A 16,667-nucleotide genomic window follows, 5' to 3' on the forward strand; every position below is an offset into this window, starting at 1 on the left:
TCTAAATCTGTCAGTGCGATGCCTCAATGCCTTTTTGTTAGCAATAACACGCAGCAGAAGAAAGCTTGTCAAAATTATTTGCATGCCTCTCAATGTTTTGTTCCACTGAAAATGTTACAAAATATAACCCAGTGAAGCTAGACTTCTCATCAGTAGTTGTCTACTTTTAAAGATGTTTAAGACATGAATTATGTGATCAATGTAGTTTGCTACAAAGGGAATAAATGCACCCACTGAGGTTGATGTGATGCTCAGCAGTACTGTAGCTAGAGCTCAGGAAACAGGATGGGGCTCACTCAAGGAAGCAGAAAGGAAAGGAGAGCAACGGGAGAGAAGAAGAAAATGGAAGCAATACCAACCTTTCCTAAGGACTGGAACAGGGAGGAGTATGTTTAAGAATCTCCATTATCATTTAGTCTAGACATGATTTCTTTTTTGCTTATTGCTTCCAGGATCAGGATGAATAGTTTAAGTAATTAGTTTAAAGAGTCTGGATCAATAACTAGTTAAACAAACAATTGTATTCTTGTTTCAAAGCACAGATTTAGTTTTAACTACTTCTGGAAGGTCTTTAGCAATTTGGCTGGGCTTAGTGGTGCTGATAGTGTGCTTTTGTATGTTTTTGGTGGCTTTCTTTTTTTACCCCTGTTCTTTTTTTTAATAATATGTTAGAGGAGGGAAATGGCAACCACAGAAGAAAGTCTACTCTTGAGCATGCTGGTGAAGGATACCGATCAGGAAGACAATGGACTGCAGGGGTTTTAGAGTGGATATTGAAGTTTCTGTAATACTTTAAACTCAACCAATCCTTCAGTGCTTGTTAACTATTTGATCCACATGAAATGGCAACTTACAATGCACATATAAAAGCCTCTGTACTGCTGCTCTTTGCTCCTTCCTCCTCCTTTACTGCCAGACTCAGTGAAGTGCTGAAGTAGCTTGCCTAAGGCTATGGATACAATCGATTAGGAGGTTGTAATTAGGAGTCTTAGCCTGCTGGTCATTCTTTTGGTCTGTCTTATCTTTATTTTTCAGAGGAAGAGCCCATCTGAGGTGCTCTTCAGAAAATCCAGGTCAAGATTTTCAGCTCCTAGAAATCTAGGAAACTTAATGTCTAGTCTTAGATTTGGTATTTAAATCCATGTCTTATCAAACCAACATGAAGATGCACCACACTGTGATCATACTGAAATGCAGTAGAGGATCTGATAAAGGAGCAATCCTATAATCTTGAAGAGATAGCCTTTTAGATTCTCCATTGCATATTTTACATTGGTATTTGATATGTCATGAAGCCCAAAGCATACCCTGCCAGTGAGATCCATAACCAGTCCTTTGGGTTAGCATTCTCAGGCCTTTCACTTCTTAGATATTCATGGAAAGTAGATTTTTCTATTGCATGTCAAGAAAAGACCATGTTTCTTATTAAGGGTGGAATGGTAATATGTCATTTATAAGAATCTTCCATAAGCTTCTAGCAAGGCAAGAAAACACTATAGGTATCTTCAATTTTTGTGATTTTTTTTTCCTTTTTTTTTTTTCCCCTTCCTTTTTGGAAGATTGAAAATTTGTTACTTTACTTTCCAACTTCAAGCAATATTCCCTGCACACACATTTTGTGGATCATTATATTCTGTGGACTGTTTTAAGGGGATGCGGTGTGCTTGAAGGCTTGACTTCCCTACACTCTGTCTTCTTTCCTTTTTAAGGTACCTGCAACTGAAAACGTTTCTGCTTGGTGCATGCTGACACATGCAACGCAGCACGTCTGCCTGTTTACGCAGAGGAGGCAAGCAGAGAGCGGGGCAGGAAGAACAGGTAACAGATGTACAACATTTCTTACACGCTTCTCTACTATTAATATAGGCTGCAAGAGAAGATACTGTGAAAAGGAAGATCCAGGTCTAGGGGTGGGAAAGGGAAAACACATTTTAAACCAACTCCAGCTGCTTTGACCTACTGCATATTTACTTACTGTTCAACACAGGGAGAGTGAAAATAGAAGCCTAAATTGCTGCAAAGGGTTTTCCCTCTGTAGGAAGGCTATTTTCTGCCTCTTCAGCGTGCCAAGATACAGGGCTGTCAGACCAAGCAGAGGGGCTTACAAGGCCAGGCAGACCAATGCTGGGCTAGACTTTCAGACCCAGATGTGCAGCCACTTGTTTGTGTCTGGTAGGCACAGAAATCTTGCTCTCTGCACAGGCTTTGTGACAGAGCTTTGTGTTGTGTAAGGCTGGAGAGAGACATCTGAAAACAAAGTGCACCCCAGGGGAGCTCGTGCTGCCGAACCGTCGGAGATGAGTTGGCAGCACACCAGCCCCCAGAATAACGAGACTGAAAATGAGCTCTGACAGGTTAGATGTAATGCTGCAGGGCCCACTGTGCTAGATAGCAGCTTCGGTGCTGGCGTGCGGAGGGATTTCAGCTGTGATAGCTTGCCCAGGGAGAAGTACTCATCCCACTGTAGGATGGAAGCAGCAACCTCCTTGAGTGCCGGGACCTCTCCGAAGGCTGGATACAGGAGGCCGTGTTCTCCGAAGCAGGGGTTGGTAGTGAATGCCTCCGCCGAGGGCGGCAACAGGGCAGCCCACGGGCAGCATGCTAGAGCCCTGGCTTTTCCACGGTGGGACTGAGAGCTTAAGGTCTAGGTTGTTTGGGAAATCCCATTCTAGCTCCAACCCTCATCAGTCCCTGAATCCTGCGTCCCATTCTAGCTCCAGCCTAAATCAGTCCCTGAATCCTGCCAAATGGATACACCTGGCTTTCTGTGTGTATGACCTTTAGTCCTGAAATAAATTGACGTGGGCAAACAGGGACTAAAATGAAACTGCTGAGCTCTGGGACAGCTCTAGAGGCGACTACGCAAACCCAGGAGAGGGTGTGGGTGGAAGTGCACTGCCCAGTGGGTGTTTGGACAGAGGATTACAGCACAGCTAATGTTGTAAATTTGGATAAAGTGTGTTGGCAGAGCTGTGTTTTGACAGGAGCTCACCATGTCCAAGATGATAAAGCAGAGTTGGAAGGAAATGGTTCTGAAATGGTGAACTACTGCCAGACCTGTGTCTGACAGATCTGTCAGCTTTTCCATGCACACTGTATTTATGCACTTAAACACTGACTTCACTAGTAAATTTGTAAAAAGCCTACTCCAGTGGAAAACTGAGCCCTGATTACTGTGCCAGTGTATTCCTCGCTCAGAACTTAAGAAAAGAATTCCAACCCCTCCAAGCCTCTTCCAGAATTGAGAAGAATTTAAATACGTGACCCAAATACAGCTCGGTTCCAAGCAAAGCAGCGGTTTAGCTTGCCAGGTGGGCCGGCTGTGTTAGATACTCTCCAGAACAGGGTCCCAACTGCAAGAAGAAATGCTGGGATGTGGGTGATCCAGACTGGGATGATCCAATATGGCTGTGTTCTCACAGACTGGCTTTTCTGCAGAGAGGAGGCAGAGGGAGAGCAGGGCTTGAGAAATCCTTTTGTTCCCTTTGCTGAAGAGTTCTGCCTGCATGCAAGCTAGAGGAAAAAAGTAAAGGTTGGAGTTGGTGTCCTGAAGGAGTGTTGACTGCAGCGTGTGTGGACATGGACTGAGGGAGGGTGAGGGACAACAGGAGACTGTTGTGTTCTCTTGGTGGGAAAATAAAGGATGTGAGAATGGTACTGCTATGCTTCCACAGCACCAATGCAGCTTGTAGCACAAGTCTGGATATTTCAAGACTTAGCTAATGGATTAGGAACCTTATTTTTAATGACTTCTACCCCACTCAGCCTTCTGACAATCATCTTGAACTTGAGCTTCATGAAGTTGTTGCAACTCTTCCCAGGAGAAATTTAATTTACAGCGAGCCCTTAGTGTTTTGTGATGGTGGCTGTAAGTACATCTTGTACTTCTCTCTTTTTTAAAGTACTGTGAAGACAGATTTGGTTCATCTTCACCATTCCTAGAATTGCCTGATTATTCACACCAGCTTCTCGCCTCAAAATAATTTATAAGTTCTTACGTCACCTTCTCTCAAGAGCCTCTACATTGATTAATCAACTTTTCTAAGGTGATTAATAGTTTGACAGAGACCAGGTAAAATAACTGCATGAAAACCATCTCTTAGTCCTGTATCAAAATTCCTAACGGAGGAAAGTGACCTTGAGTTCCTCCCCTTCCTATAAAACATGCAAAATCGGTACTGCTGTCCCTATGGAAATAACAGGTCCAAAGGAACTCTTGTTTCCCTTGCTACTGGATTCAAACCACTCACGAGATAGGGATACACTGAAGTATTTTTCCTCTCTTAAGTTTTGAATAAGTTTTTAACAAAAACAGCCCTGCAGATAATCTTGACATTAGTCTTTGAGCCTTTCTTTGTGTTATTCATGATGCAAGTAAAGTCAGGGCCTTGTAATTAGCTAATCCCTGTCGGATTTGCTAGCAGAACATCTGAAGTCCCAACCATCTTTCAAGACCAGATAACGGCAGCAACAAAACATTAATATGGGCTTTGTCTTTAAAAGCAAAATCTTTGAAAATTAGTACTAGAGTCTGAAATGCTCATTTGTTCAGGACTTTTGCAGATCTAAGCACGTGTTGCAGCCTGTTCTAAAGTCTAGTTAGGTTTTCAGCTAAAGGAAACTTTGTTTTTCATGTGGTCTTAAAGAGAGATTTTTCTGGCTTTTAAAGCTGTTTTTCTCTTAAGAAAATATATTCAATTGTCTGGCCGCCTTCCCTCAGAAGGTGTCATTGCATTTTTTGTTAAAAAAACCCAAACCTTGCAGTGCCCTGTGAAAAAGAGCTGATGTTTTTCTCACACATGGAGAATGGGATGTACAAGTTGTAAAAGTGATTTACCAAAACTAATGAAGAAAATCCGTGATGGAATTGAGATTAGAAACTTAATCTGCTTCCTTCTCTACACCTTACTCTAGATTTAGGTCAGCTCTTGCTGGGCTGAAGCTAGGATCACTGAAAGCAGTGGCAAGCCTTCCACTAACTTCAAATGCGACAAAAAATTTTGCTAAATATGTCTGAAATAATAGTAATATAGAAGTTCATAATGGTCCTTTTGCTATGTCCAGAGCAGGCCACCACTAGTTCACAGGCTGGTTTAGGATTTCTCCATGGCATTCTTCATAATGTAATTTTCATTACATGGCTTGTATTATGTTGAATTCAGAAGACACGTCACACGGACTAACAGCACATCTCAGAAGCAGGAGGGAAAAAAAGCGGGTATCTTCTGCTGGCTGCAGGCCAAAGCTTTTTGTCTCTGTGATGATACAAATGTTGGGTGTTAAACTTTACTGGTCATGCAAGATTGCTGTAGTAGAGGTAAAGGGCAAGAGTACCCTGTATTCTCTGATGTGATCGCCGAGTTCAGCACTGATGTAGCATCGGTGGGGGTTCAAAATACGGCTGCCACAGATTATCTGGCTGGATCAGAGAAACGGAGTTTCTGCTTGCAGGATGGGAGAGTTTGCTTTGGGCAGCAGTGGTTCGGAGATGGGTTTAAATACCATCACAAAGAGCAACTTTACTATACGTTCTTGGTGCACAGTTACAAGAAAAGTTTTTAGGATAATATATATGATAATGGCATTAAAAGGAATATGAGCACAGAGAGGAAGGTGAAGCTGCAGTCTCGATTCCAGGAGGTTAGCCTGTGCTAATTCCTTTGTTAATACTGTCAGTAATCAAACCAAGTGTTTTCCAACGTGTATGGATGTAAACTGTTTTTCCTGCAGTGGCTGTTCAGAGAGGAGGAGTGTGTGGAACTGTCTTCTGGATCTGCAGAGTTAATGGCACGTTTTCTGTCCCTTTGGAGAAGGCTGGATTTTATGTTGGTGTGCCCCGGTCCGTGGCCAGGCAGCACCGTGGACAAGTAAGAAAGCAAAACGGGAATATCGGAGAGGAACTCCCTCTAACTGTGACACCGCATAGAAAAGTCTGCAGGCTGTGTATCTCACAACAGGTTTGCTTTAAAACTTGGTATTTCATCCATCTTATCCATATGGTTCCTGCAGGTAACAGTCAGGAGTTATGCATTCGTATGTCATGAAAACCACTTGATAGTTCTGTGGCATACATTTTTTTATTGCTAGGTATGGGGGACTATTTGTGGCTCTGAGGTTTGGCACTGTCAACAGGGAAACTAAGGCACAACAGATCATGGGTGTACAAGACAGATAGAGTGTGTAAGGCTTCCCTAGGTGGATTTGGGCAAAACATGATGCTGCATGAAGGGAGAACAGAAGGAAGGTGGCAGAGCATGGAGGTGGGAAAAACTGCAGAACAGCAGGAACAGAGACTGGGAGGGACTAGTAGATTTGTAGAGGCAATAGAAGAGAGGCGGAGGAAGAGCAGAAGCCAAGTGCCTATGGAAGCAAATGAAATACTGGGTATGATAAAAGCCAGAAGAGCCTGGCAGGGCTAGATCAGCACTAGGAGGAAGGAGTTAACAGCACCTGCTGCAGCACTTATTCTGCTGTTGGCCTCTCATACACCACTGGTACCACTGCTTTGTCCATGTCAGTCTTCAAAATACGCAGAGAAAATTCCAGTTCAGCCTCCAGTGATTTACTGTGTTTCTGTGTCTTTTCTTCTGGCTCTGAATTCTCCAGGGGGACCAGAGGGCAGCAAAGGGCTTAAACAACAACTTTTTTTTCTTTTTTAAACTTTCTCCATCGAAATACATGGTCTTTTCCAGCATTAGTCTGAAGCCTCATTTAGTCGAGGAAACTTTGCATTTAATCCACAGACCTATTAGGGAAACAGCACAGCAGGAAACTAGTTAGACTGTTGAGTAGAAAATAGACTTGCTAATAAACCTCTTGTTCTCATTACAGTCCCAAGATGCTGAACATTTTTTGTTTTAATAAACAGAAGCTGGTGAATTTGGATGACACTTTTTTCTTTTCCCTTAGATTAATACCTTGCCGTCTGGTTCAAAGGCAAGAAAACGAGGTATTTCAGAGAGAATTGTACATTTCTTGTATACAACTCATCCCTTTGCTTGACACTATAATCACAAAGAAAACAAAAACTTGGCTTTTTTGTATCAGTGTAACTTTGTTGTCTGGTATGTCTTGGTATGGCATAAATAAAAGGAGGACAAGGCCCTGGAGATTCTGTTTCACTCATCGTTTTGTCCTTTCATCTCACCAGTCCTTGTTTTAGGATATGTCTGTCTAGAGCCAAATTTCAGTTTGTTCTTTATGCCTGTTGTTTTTTGGAGACCTATTTCTATGAGCATGTCCGTGACTATTTGTGCTTTCCTTAGAAGCTGAGAAATACCAGCTTGGCGATATCTCTCTCAGAGCTGCCACAAAAGGGCTGAAGTGCAAAGAGTGATACACCTAAGAAAATTGCATGAAGCTTTTTCTTAGATGCAATATCAAGGCAAAGAGGTAAAAAAAAATATTTTTAAATGTTTATTTCATCTGGGCACTGGCGTGAACTGGTATCTGTGGGAGCAAGAGGAGCTTGGGGGTAGGAGCAGTTAGTGTTATTAAAGCCCTGACAAGCATCTATTTGTGAAGGTTTGGAATTCCTCCAGATGTTTCTCCCCCCCTCCCCACCACGGACATGGTAAAGTCTGTGTCCAATTTGGGTTTGGAACTTGGATATCCTGATCCCCAGATCTCAACTTACGCCATTTCTTTTCATTCTTCTTCCCCAGCGTATCTTGGATGTAGCTACAATAAGTGAAAAAACCCTTCACACAGGTTCAAAGGTCAGTGCTTATACGAGGCTACTGAATGTATAAGTCGTCTGTCAGACCTGTGTCGGGGCTCTGAGGGCACTAGTACCCCTAAGGGCCCTGGTAGCCCCTAAGGGCCCTAAGCAGTCTTGCCTGGGACCCCCATGGTGAGGAGTCCTGGTCCTGCTCAGCCTGGGGCACTGAGCCCTTGCCCGAGCCATGCTGCCGTGTGCGGGTCCCAGCCCTGTTCCTGAATTCCTGTCTGCATTTCCTGGATTGACCTTGGACCTGGCTGGTTTTTCTACCTACCTACCAAAATGCTAAACACAGATAGTTTATTGGACTAAGTTAAACAGTGGTTTTGCAAAAGAAGGGTGTTTCTCTGCTCAGTGCACACCTTGGCAAGGTCCTTTGGGCAGTAGGGGTGCTAACATCGAGAAGAATGCTTGGCTGGAAAGATCTTCTGGATCGGGTGAGCTGCCGTTAGGGAAATCAATAGCTTTGGAACCTTCGTGACTATATATGTCAGTGTTGGTAAGTGATTCAAGATTGTTTCTTATTGTTCCGTATTTTTTGTTTTAACATGCAAACCCATCTCTGCGTTGTAGCTAGGTTTCGGGATCACATCAAAGAACATAAGTGGGTTAAGTTTCATTTTCACCAGAAAGAAGGAACTCATAAGCTTGTATCTGTGTAAAAAAAGAAATTAATCTATTTTGGAAGTGGCAGGATAGTTTCAGACACAGAACAATAACATAAACGCTGCCAGTCCGCTGGCATGTGGGACAGCAGTACCTACCATCAGACCGGGGGGGGGTGTAGAAGGCACACGTGGATGTTGCCTATATTCCCTGAAACAGGATCTTAGGAAAACTCATTGGTTTCTTTTGATTATAATCAGTATTTGTCTATTAGTCTTAGTCATAATATTACTGATTTTAATAGCAATCACAGTCTGTCAGTTCTCACATAAACCACCACAGATTTTTATTAATCTCATGTTATAACCTGGATACTTCATAAACACCCTACCAAAGGATGTCTTGCTTTCTTAATGAGAGACCTTACATTAGATAACTGAAAATCAGATCCAGTGTAAGGACAAAGACCTTGCAAGCTTTTTAAGCACTTCTAAGGGTAAATCTTGTTTCTTCTGGAATTGATGGGTGTAATTTTCTTTTGATTTCAGAGTTCTAAAAAGGAATTTCATATTTTCCTGTTCCATTCACAGAATTAAAAGAGGGACTAGCACTGGCAAAAATGTAGCCCTGCTGCCGGCTCGATGAATTTGCTGGCCAGTTTTGCATGTTCATGTAAACAGTGGGACTGGCAGGCAGCACCAGAAGCTACGTGCAGGGTGTGAGATCCTATGGTTCTGTTTACTTCAGAGAGTTTTGGCTGTAGGAAGATGGAAATTGCCGCAGGGGGTTGTAGCAAGAGCCACATCTCATCCTTCCTCCAGTCTCAAAGAGCAGCCACCTGCCTTTTAAATACTCTTGAGGAGAGCGGTTACAGAGGTACCTGTCTAAAGAGAGAGCTCACAGTTGTGGGTGAATGTCTGACATGGACCACATTTACGCCTATCTTTTATCCTGTTCGTATAACTATAGTGTTCTCTCTGAGGCAAACTGTCAGTCACTTGTCATCGCTCCGGTGGCTTCAGTGGAGCTGTGACAATTAATCCCTCTGAGAGGCTGCTCTGCTCTTTCTGCACCAGGCTGTTTCTGAAACCCGCTCACCTTTCTAGCTCTTGTTCCGTTTGCAGTCCGTGAAGGCACAGGGCTATCATCCCCTGACCTCATGTGCCAAGATTCAGACAGCTTGATTGAGGCACTTGATTTAGGCATCAAGAACTCTCTTATGAAGGGATTTCCTCTCCAGTCTGCGGACAGAATTGGTTACAGCCACTGAGGGATCCAGGGCATCGAAGGGAGGCACCGTCCTCTCCCTGCTGGCTGCAGAGGGGCCCTAAGCGGCCTCAGAAGGTAATTCTGGAGTTGTTGCTTTAGTTTTGTTCACCAGCTTGAGACAGGCTGTGTAGCCCATCAGCAGTGTGTCAGCACGTCCTTGTGTGCCTCACGCAGGGCTGCACACCAGGGGTCCGCACCTGCACAGGACAAGGGGTGACCTTGGCTGTAAAGTCCTTTCCAATACAGGGCTGCACAGAGCATCAGTTTTCTGAGCCCTCTGTGGGACTTAACTGCATCAAATACAAACCTGAGGGGTATTTAGGTGGCCTTAATCACATCCTAAAACCATTAGGAGGAGTTTTTCAACTTCTTGAAACCCTGATAAGGTAGACCTTGCCCTGTCTGTAACAGACAGTTTTGTCAATATGTTCAAATTAGGTGGCTAATTTTGCCTTAGGGTAAAATGATGTATGAAATTCCCCCATCATCTGATACCAGCAAGGAGTCTGTAACTTCTTTCTTGTTCATTTTCATCCAGTTTATGTGCCTGAGTTGCAACTTGATTTATTTTCTTCAGGGTTAGGGCTTCCTTAAGGCCGCCTTCTTCTTGCCATCTTTCCACTAAAACCAGCTGGTTTGCTGGAGAACAGCAATGAGATCACCCAATTTGTAACTCTTTTCAGAAGCCTTATACATTCTGTGAGGTTGGTTACTCTGCGTTTATTTTCATTGCCAATTCGATTATCTTGGTCTTTCATACTTCTCTTTCCTTACTGGAAGTTACAGCTCTGAAGTTCGTATCTCCACAATATGAGCTCTGAGACAAATAAATCAGTTGGCTTCTTTGCAGTGTCTCTGCTTGGATTAGTTGCTCTATGTCCTTCACACAAGGACTTGTAGCATCAGGCCCAGATTAGCTTTTCTTGATTGCATCATCTGTCTTGTAAAAGACATCTGCTTCTTTTTCTTGCTGCTCTCAGCATGCTACATATAAACTGGTGTTCATGAAGATGGCTGTGAGAGTCCCAGCATCAATCCTTAGGAGAATTTTCTCTTGAACAGTGTAAGCAGCCCAGAATTCCTTTTGAAGCCCAAGGATGTGACTGTTTAGGTTAGAGAATGTGAAACTCTTGAGAGAAAATTAGCACTCTTTTATACTATTCAAAGTAACTTAATCACTGGTGATTAATAATAAGCCGTGCTATTTGTTGGACAGGTTCTGTCTTTGACTTTGGCAACAGAAAGACAAGAGACAACTACATTTATATAATTCAGGGAAGAGGTTTCTCTGAGGAGACATAACCGGAGGCTCTAACTGTCTTCAAGGTAACCTAGTATATATCCCTTACTTTGTTAATTCCTTTCCTGTGGGATAGTGTAATCTATTTCATATGGTGATAGGACAGAGAATGATGACCTAAAACTAAAGCAGCAAAAACTTAAGCTAAATATCAGTACAATTATTCCGGAGCGCTGAAAGTTAGCACCAAGCAAACGCACAAATGGTGGAGGGATTAACTACCGTTTCTTAAGGGAATCAAAACTAGCAAAAGTTAAGGCTGACATACTAACCCACCAATGTTAGCTAGAACAGATTTAGTGTATGAGAGAAAGCGTCAGTGTTTTAAAGAGGCAAAGCACTCTGCACAGATGTTGGAGTGAAAAAGCATCCGCTTCCTTGGCAGTGCTGGTGGGGCGGTACATTTGTATCGCTGCAGCAACCACTGCCAGGATTGGCATTACTTTTTTGTCATTAGGTGGCCAGGGAACATGTTGGATGGGAGCAAAACTCCCAAAAGCATAAGGGAGCACAGGTTTGGTTTTGTTTCTGGAAACAAATAAAACCAGATACAGACCAGATTTTATTTTCTGAAGGGAGTAAACCTAAAAATGAGTTTAGCTGATTGCCATCCAGCAAAATAACTTAGCAGAGTAAAGTTATTTAGAGGTCAATAGCAAGGAGTTTAAAAGAAACGGTAATATTTCAAGGCCAAGAACTCAGAAGTTAGGAGGCAGTAGAATTACTATTTCTCAGAAATGGGAATTTGTTGAATATGTATGCTGGAGTACAAGACTGCCAGCTCAAGCCGGCAGTAGATTTTGGTCTGTTTCAGTCTTGGTCAATCACATTTAGGATCAGGGGTAACTGACATGGCTAAAACCCCTAGCCTAAAAGTAAAGATGGCCAAAACAATTCTGTCTGTAGAGGTTTTCTTCTGTGGCATACTGGCTGAGCTGAGCAGAAGCATCTACCTAACATTTTAAAGGTCATATTTGTGCATATCCTATGTATCTCCATCTCTGGGATTGAAAGGTGAAATGCTGGTTGTTTATTTTCCTTGCTGCTTTTAGATGCTTCAGGTTTGGGGTTTGATTTTGCTAATTCAACCTTCTGGAGTCCCCTTAATTCTGGTGAGTGCTTATGTTTTCAAAAGGTTTCAGAAACCACTCTCTGCGGCATCTTCTGAAGCACTTCTTTAGTGCTAAGTTTATTTTCCAAAGACCTGAATATTCCAGTATCACTATTATAAACCATACGTAATTATATGTATCACTGACAGCAGGAATTAAATCAGAAGAATTCAGGCTGGTCTGTCTTCATAGTGAAAGAGTGATGAAAGGACACTGGAGGAACTGGGAGGATTGTTTCTCTGGGTATAGTCCTTTGGAAGTGTAACCCATTTTTAGCTCTCTTGGTGCTGTTGCTCAGCAGAACTGCAAACAAATTGGTCTCTAACACCTTATTTACGGGTCTGTTTACCACTGAGAATTCTGCTGGTGTCAAGATGCAAAGCTGCAAAGGGGCTTGGTCCGGCGTGGTCTGTCTTGAAGCTGCTTTGCGCTCAAGAAATCCTGTATCTTACAATATATCAAACTGAAAACAACCCGATAAATCAAACCTGAGGGAAGGACTTCAGTTCCTTCTTCGCTTAGGTGGAAGGTTGAAGTTGTCCAGGTAAATCTCGCTCTTCTGAAGCCACGAAAATGTGCCGTGAAATAACCTTAAATACTAAGTTTTATGCTGAAGGTTGTACTTAACCATACCTGTCAGGTATAACGCAGGACACATTTCAGCTCCCTGATTAAAGATGGTGCTAGGAGTGGGCCAGGCTTAGGTCTGTTTGGGTGGGCAAAAATGGGTTGTAAGGAAAGGAAAGGTTAAAATATCCCCTTATTTATGTGGAAAAACATGAACTGAACAATGTCATACTGGACCTGAAAAGCCAGTCCGTGGGGCAGACTATAACCACAAAGGTATAAATTAGTATGTGATCAAAATTAATATGTGATCAAAAGAAATGAAGTGGCTTAGCAAATTATTTCCTGTCAACTGAGCTGCAGTAACAGTTCACGTGCCCATTTTCGCTCTGCACCGGTGGTGAGCTACCATCCACTTCACACACGGAGGGCTCAGGGTGAGTGCGCACTCCATTATACAAGTCAGCAGCCAGGTGGAAGTGTGCAGTGACATATTCATTCTCAGCTGTGGGCCTGTACTTTAGGATGACGAATGACTATAAAATGCAGATTAACCACTATTAGTGATAGGGAGAAGAATCAGGTTACTGATTTATTTTTTTCCCCCGCTTAGGTTTTATGCAGGTCAGCTGAATTTGATAGGAACTCATGTTTTACTGTTTAGCAACAAAGGCAGAGAAGAAGCAGAGATACTCCTCAGTCCATGGTGGGTACGTACAGTTACGAAAGCCATCAGTGATACCTGGTGATCTGTCCTTGTCAGGGTCCCCCAGCATGGCTGTTCCTTTGGAGAGCTTGCCCAGCCCTGGGGTGCAGAGCAGCCACCGGGGGAAGCAGCGCTGCCCGGCCGGGCACCAGGCTCTTTGCTGCCCTTTGCTGACTGGGCGGATCCACTTAACATCCAGCTCAACTGGGACACTGGTAGCAAGGGAAGTCCCAGTGTGTGCTTAGGCGCTCCTGTGCACCCCCATCCTGCACAGTTATTAATTTATTGGCTATGTTAGAGAAGGTGGCAGCTGCTGGTTTTAATTTGAATACGGTGCTGGTTTCTCTCAAGGAGGCTTTGTCCCCATATTCGGGAGGATCAGAAAGCATTCTGTACTGGAACCATCTCATGATACTTTTACTACATCCTACTCATCTTTTTGTTTTTTTTTCTGGCAGAGGGTTACATACGTTAACTATCTTTTGGCAAATCATTATTTTTTCCAGTTTATCGTTTCATATGTTTGAAACTCAAGCTATTGACAGCCTTCCCTTTTATTCGTTTTGTCTAAATATGTTTTAGAGTTGCTTGCAAGTGTTAAGAACACACGCTGACATCCCCTGTTAGGAAACATGGGGGAATACATCACGGTCTCCTCTTTTTTTCTTTCCTCTCAGACACAGTCACACACACTTTACCATTATTATCTGGTCATTGTGGAGAAACAGAATGAAAATAAGTGGAAAGAGATAAAATAAATATGCTCCAAACCCATTTTTTGGTAAGTTACTTAATATGGCCGTATGGAGACGGCAGTTGTCTGAGGGTGAGGTGTGAGATATACGGGGCGTAATTGTTTAACAGAAGCAAGCATGTATTCCAGCATGCTCAGAACGCTGGCCTGGGAACCTGCTTCCCATTACGCTTCAAGCAGTTCCCTGGACAATTAAATCTGCAGTTACGTTACATTCCTCAATTCCTCATTTGTGTCTCATTTTCAGTGATGGTTTTCATCGCTCTGCGAAAGAATTTGAGGTTTTGGTTTCCTGGCAAAGAAAGCTAACAGACTATATAAATTTTTCACAGTTTGTACATGTTCAACAAGTGACTCTCCATTTCAGGAGAATTTCACCAGAACTGCTAGATTTGAGATCCCAGCGCAAGGTGGCTGTGGGGCAAGTTACAGCGTGGTCACTCTTAGGTGAGTAAAGCACTGAGGTAGGAGAGGTCTGTTCTCACCCCGTTAAGGTTTAACTCTGTGTTCCCTTCTTGCAGTGCCATGGAAACAGCAAAATTGCAGTAATTCCTTTTGGCTGGGTCTTTTGAGTCCCGCCAGTGATTGTAAACCTTCAGAGTTCATGCCTGTAGATAAAGAGTTTCAGAAGAATGCAGGAGACTGGTAAATCCGTTAGTGCACGATGTTAGGGAGCAGGAGAGACCTTCATGTCACAGTACAAGTTAAAGGTCACGTACTTGGAGGGGCAGCATCCCCACCGCACCACGGCCGTGGTGGCTGGGGGCACTGCTTTCTGCACCCCTTCCTCTCCGACTGCCTCTTCCTTTCAAACCCAGCACCTTCCCAGGGAGGGCTAAAAGGAGGCAGATGCATGCATTTTGTTACTGCTGGTGGTTTGAGAACACACCTTTGGTCATTGCTAGCCAGCTTTCAGGCTGTTAAAGATAAAACTCTGAAGTACCGGCCATCGGGTCAGTACTGTCCTACTTGTAAAGAAGAAAAAGCTGTGCAGTTTCTAGAAATGACACAGCCAGTTTATTTTGTATGGTTTTCAGACATTTTGTGAGCCACATAGCAAGGGTTGGGCAAGTCCCACTGAATCTCAGTATTAAGGATAAGAGAATAATGTAAACACAAATTCCTTGACAAAGGCTAGCAGCCAGATTCTGCTGTCTGCTTCACTGGAGTAAAACGTAGGGACTTCAGTGAAATCAGCAGGCTTACTCTACTTTTACACTCAGTTAACAGAATTTGGCCCAAAGAGACTGAAAGAACTGATGTATCACTTTTATTTAGTTGAATATAACTGTTAGGCTCTGTTCAGGAGAATATTTTAATCAGGCCCCATATAATGTTGCCTGTACTTTATGACTAATTTCTACAGCAATACTAATTTGATTCTGTAGCAATATATTGACTAAGAAGGAATTAAATTGCTTGCCAGGATAATGGGGTGAAGAGAGAACTTAGTAGGAGGGTTAAGTATGGCAGATTTCATTGATCACAAGAATACTAACTATAATACAATGTAACAAAGTTCCTATAAGAACAGTAAGTAAGGAGTTTAATATATCACTAGCAGGTATGAGCTACTTAATCTGCTGCAAGACATTGTGCTTTTGTCTGCTTGGAAGTCAGGCTCCATCTCGCCCAACATAAAAATTGTTTGAGAGCCTCGAGCCATTAGCTCGTAAAGAACACAGGAAATAATGTTGTTATTGTAGTACTTCTGCTAATTTCATCTCCATATCATTGCCATGCTAAATCAGAAAAAAAAAAAAAAACGTTAAAAGATGTAAATTGTTCTTAAAATCAAGGGGGAGAGTGTTTGTGCATTTTTATTGTTGGGTTTTTTATAACATTATGGATGATGTTGGTAAACTCATATTAAGTGGAAAGTGGTTTTACTTCTTCCCCTGCAGGTTTTACAATTATTAAAATACAGAGGTTATAATGTAATTTATTTAAATCTGTTCTGAGGAGTGTAGAATAAAATATTAAAAATTACTCAGACCTGCTGAGTTTTTGAGGATCCTTTCAAAAAGATTTCTAAGTGTCTGAATGAATCCAGGAAGATTAAGTGTCAGAAATACACTGCTTAAATAATGAGCTTGTAATTGCAGCTTTTATGTACTAGGAACAGGCATTTTCGTCATTTGCTCTCCTTAGCTGAGATGGAAGCTGCCTCCCCTTAATTCACATTTACTCTACCATGGAAGATAGTTTATACAGAGCACTGAGGCTCCGCTTGCTCAAACGGTGAGGCTGTAACAGCAAACTGGATCAACAAACATTTGTTTGCAATTCATTAGTGTAATTCTTATTTCAGATGCCTAATATGTCAAATAGGAGACCAAGATCAAAATGTATTGCTGGTGTAAGCAGATGTAAATCCACTGGTCTGAAAAGGTTAAAAGATCATTGGAAACCATCCCAGTACAATCTTGGAATAACAGAAGTCCTTTTGCATCGCACATTTCTTTGAAACCCGGCCCTCCTTCTCAACCCCCCCAAAAAAAAGCAGATGTCGTGCAAGCCTTCCAAAGAGCCGCGTTCTTGGACCTGGGTAAGGAAAGGATTTGAGGATGATGAAGAAAAAATAATGGAGCTTCCCTTTGTCCGTCCAGCTGCTCCCTTTGCAGAGCAGAGCC

The 16,667-nt window shown here is 42.7% G+C and overlaps 1 protein-coding gene across 3 annotated transcripts in view; it reads left to right on the forward strand.

Moving 5' to 3' along the window:
- The window catches only part of LOC308054043 (uncharacterized protein C8orf48), a 97,465-nt gene extending 81,433 nt beyond the window's left edge, over positions 1-16,032 (forward strand). For all 3 annotated transcript variants that reach the window (XR_013923915.1, XR_013923916.1, XR_013923917.1), the window contains 5 exons: positions 1,710-1,818; positions 5,731-10,921; positions 13,188-13,284; positions 13,958-14,061; positions 14,402-16,032. The gene's annotated coding sequence lies outside the window, so the exon portion shown is untranslated. The remainder of the gene's footprint in view (positions 1-1,709; positions 1,819-5,730; positions 10,922-13,187; positions 13,285-13,957; positions 14,062-14,401) is intronic.
- The last annotated feature ends 635 nt before the right edge of the window (positions 16,033-16,667 follow it).

This window comes from Falco punctatus (assembly GCF_963210335.1).
Source record: "Falco punctatus genome assembly, chromosome: 15".
In the NCBI taxonomy this organism is placed as follows: Eukaryota; Metazoa; Chordata; class Aves; order Falconiformes; family Falconidae; genus Falco; species Falco punctatus.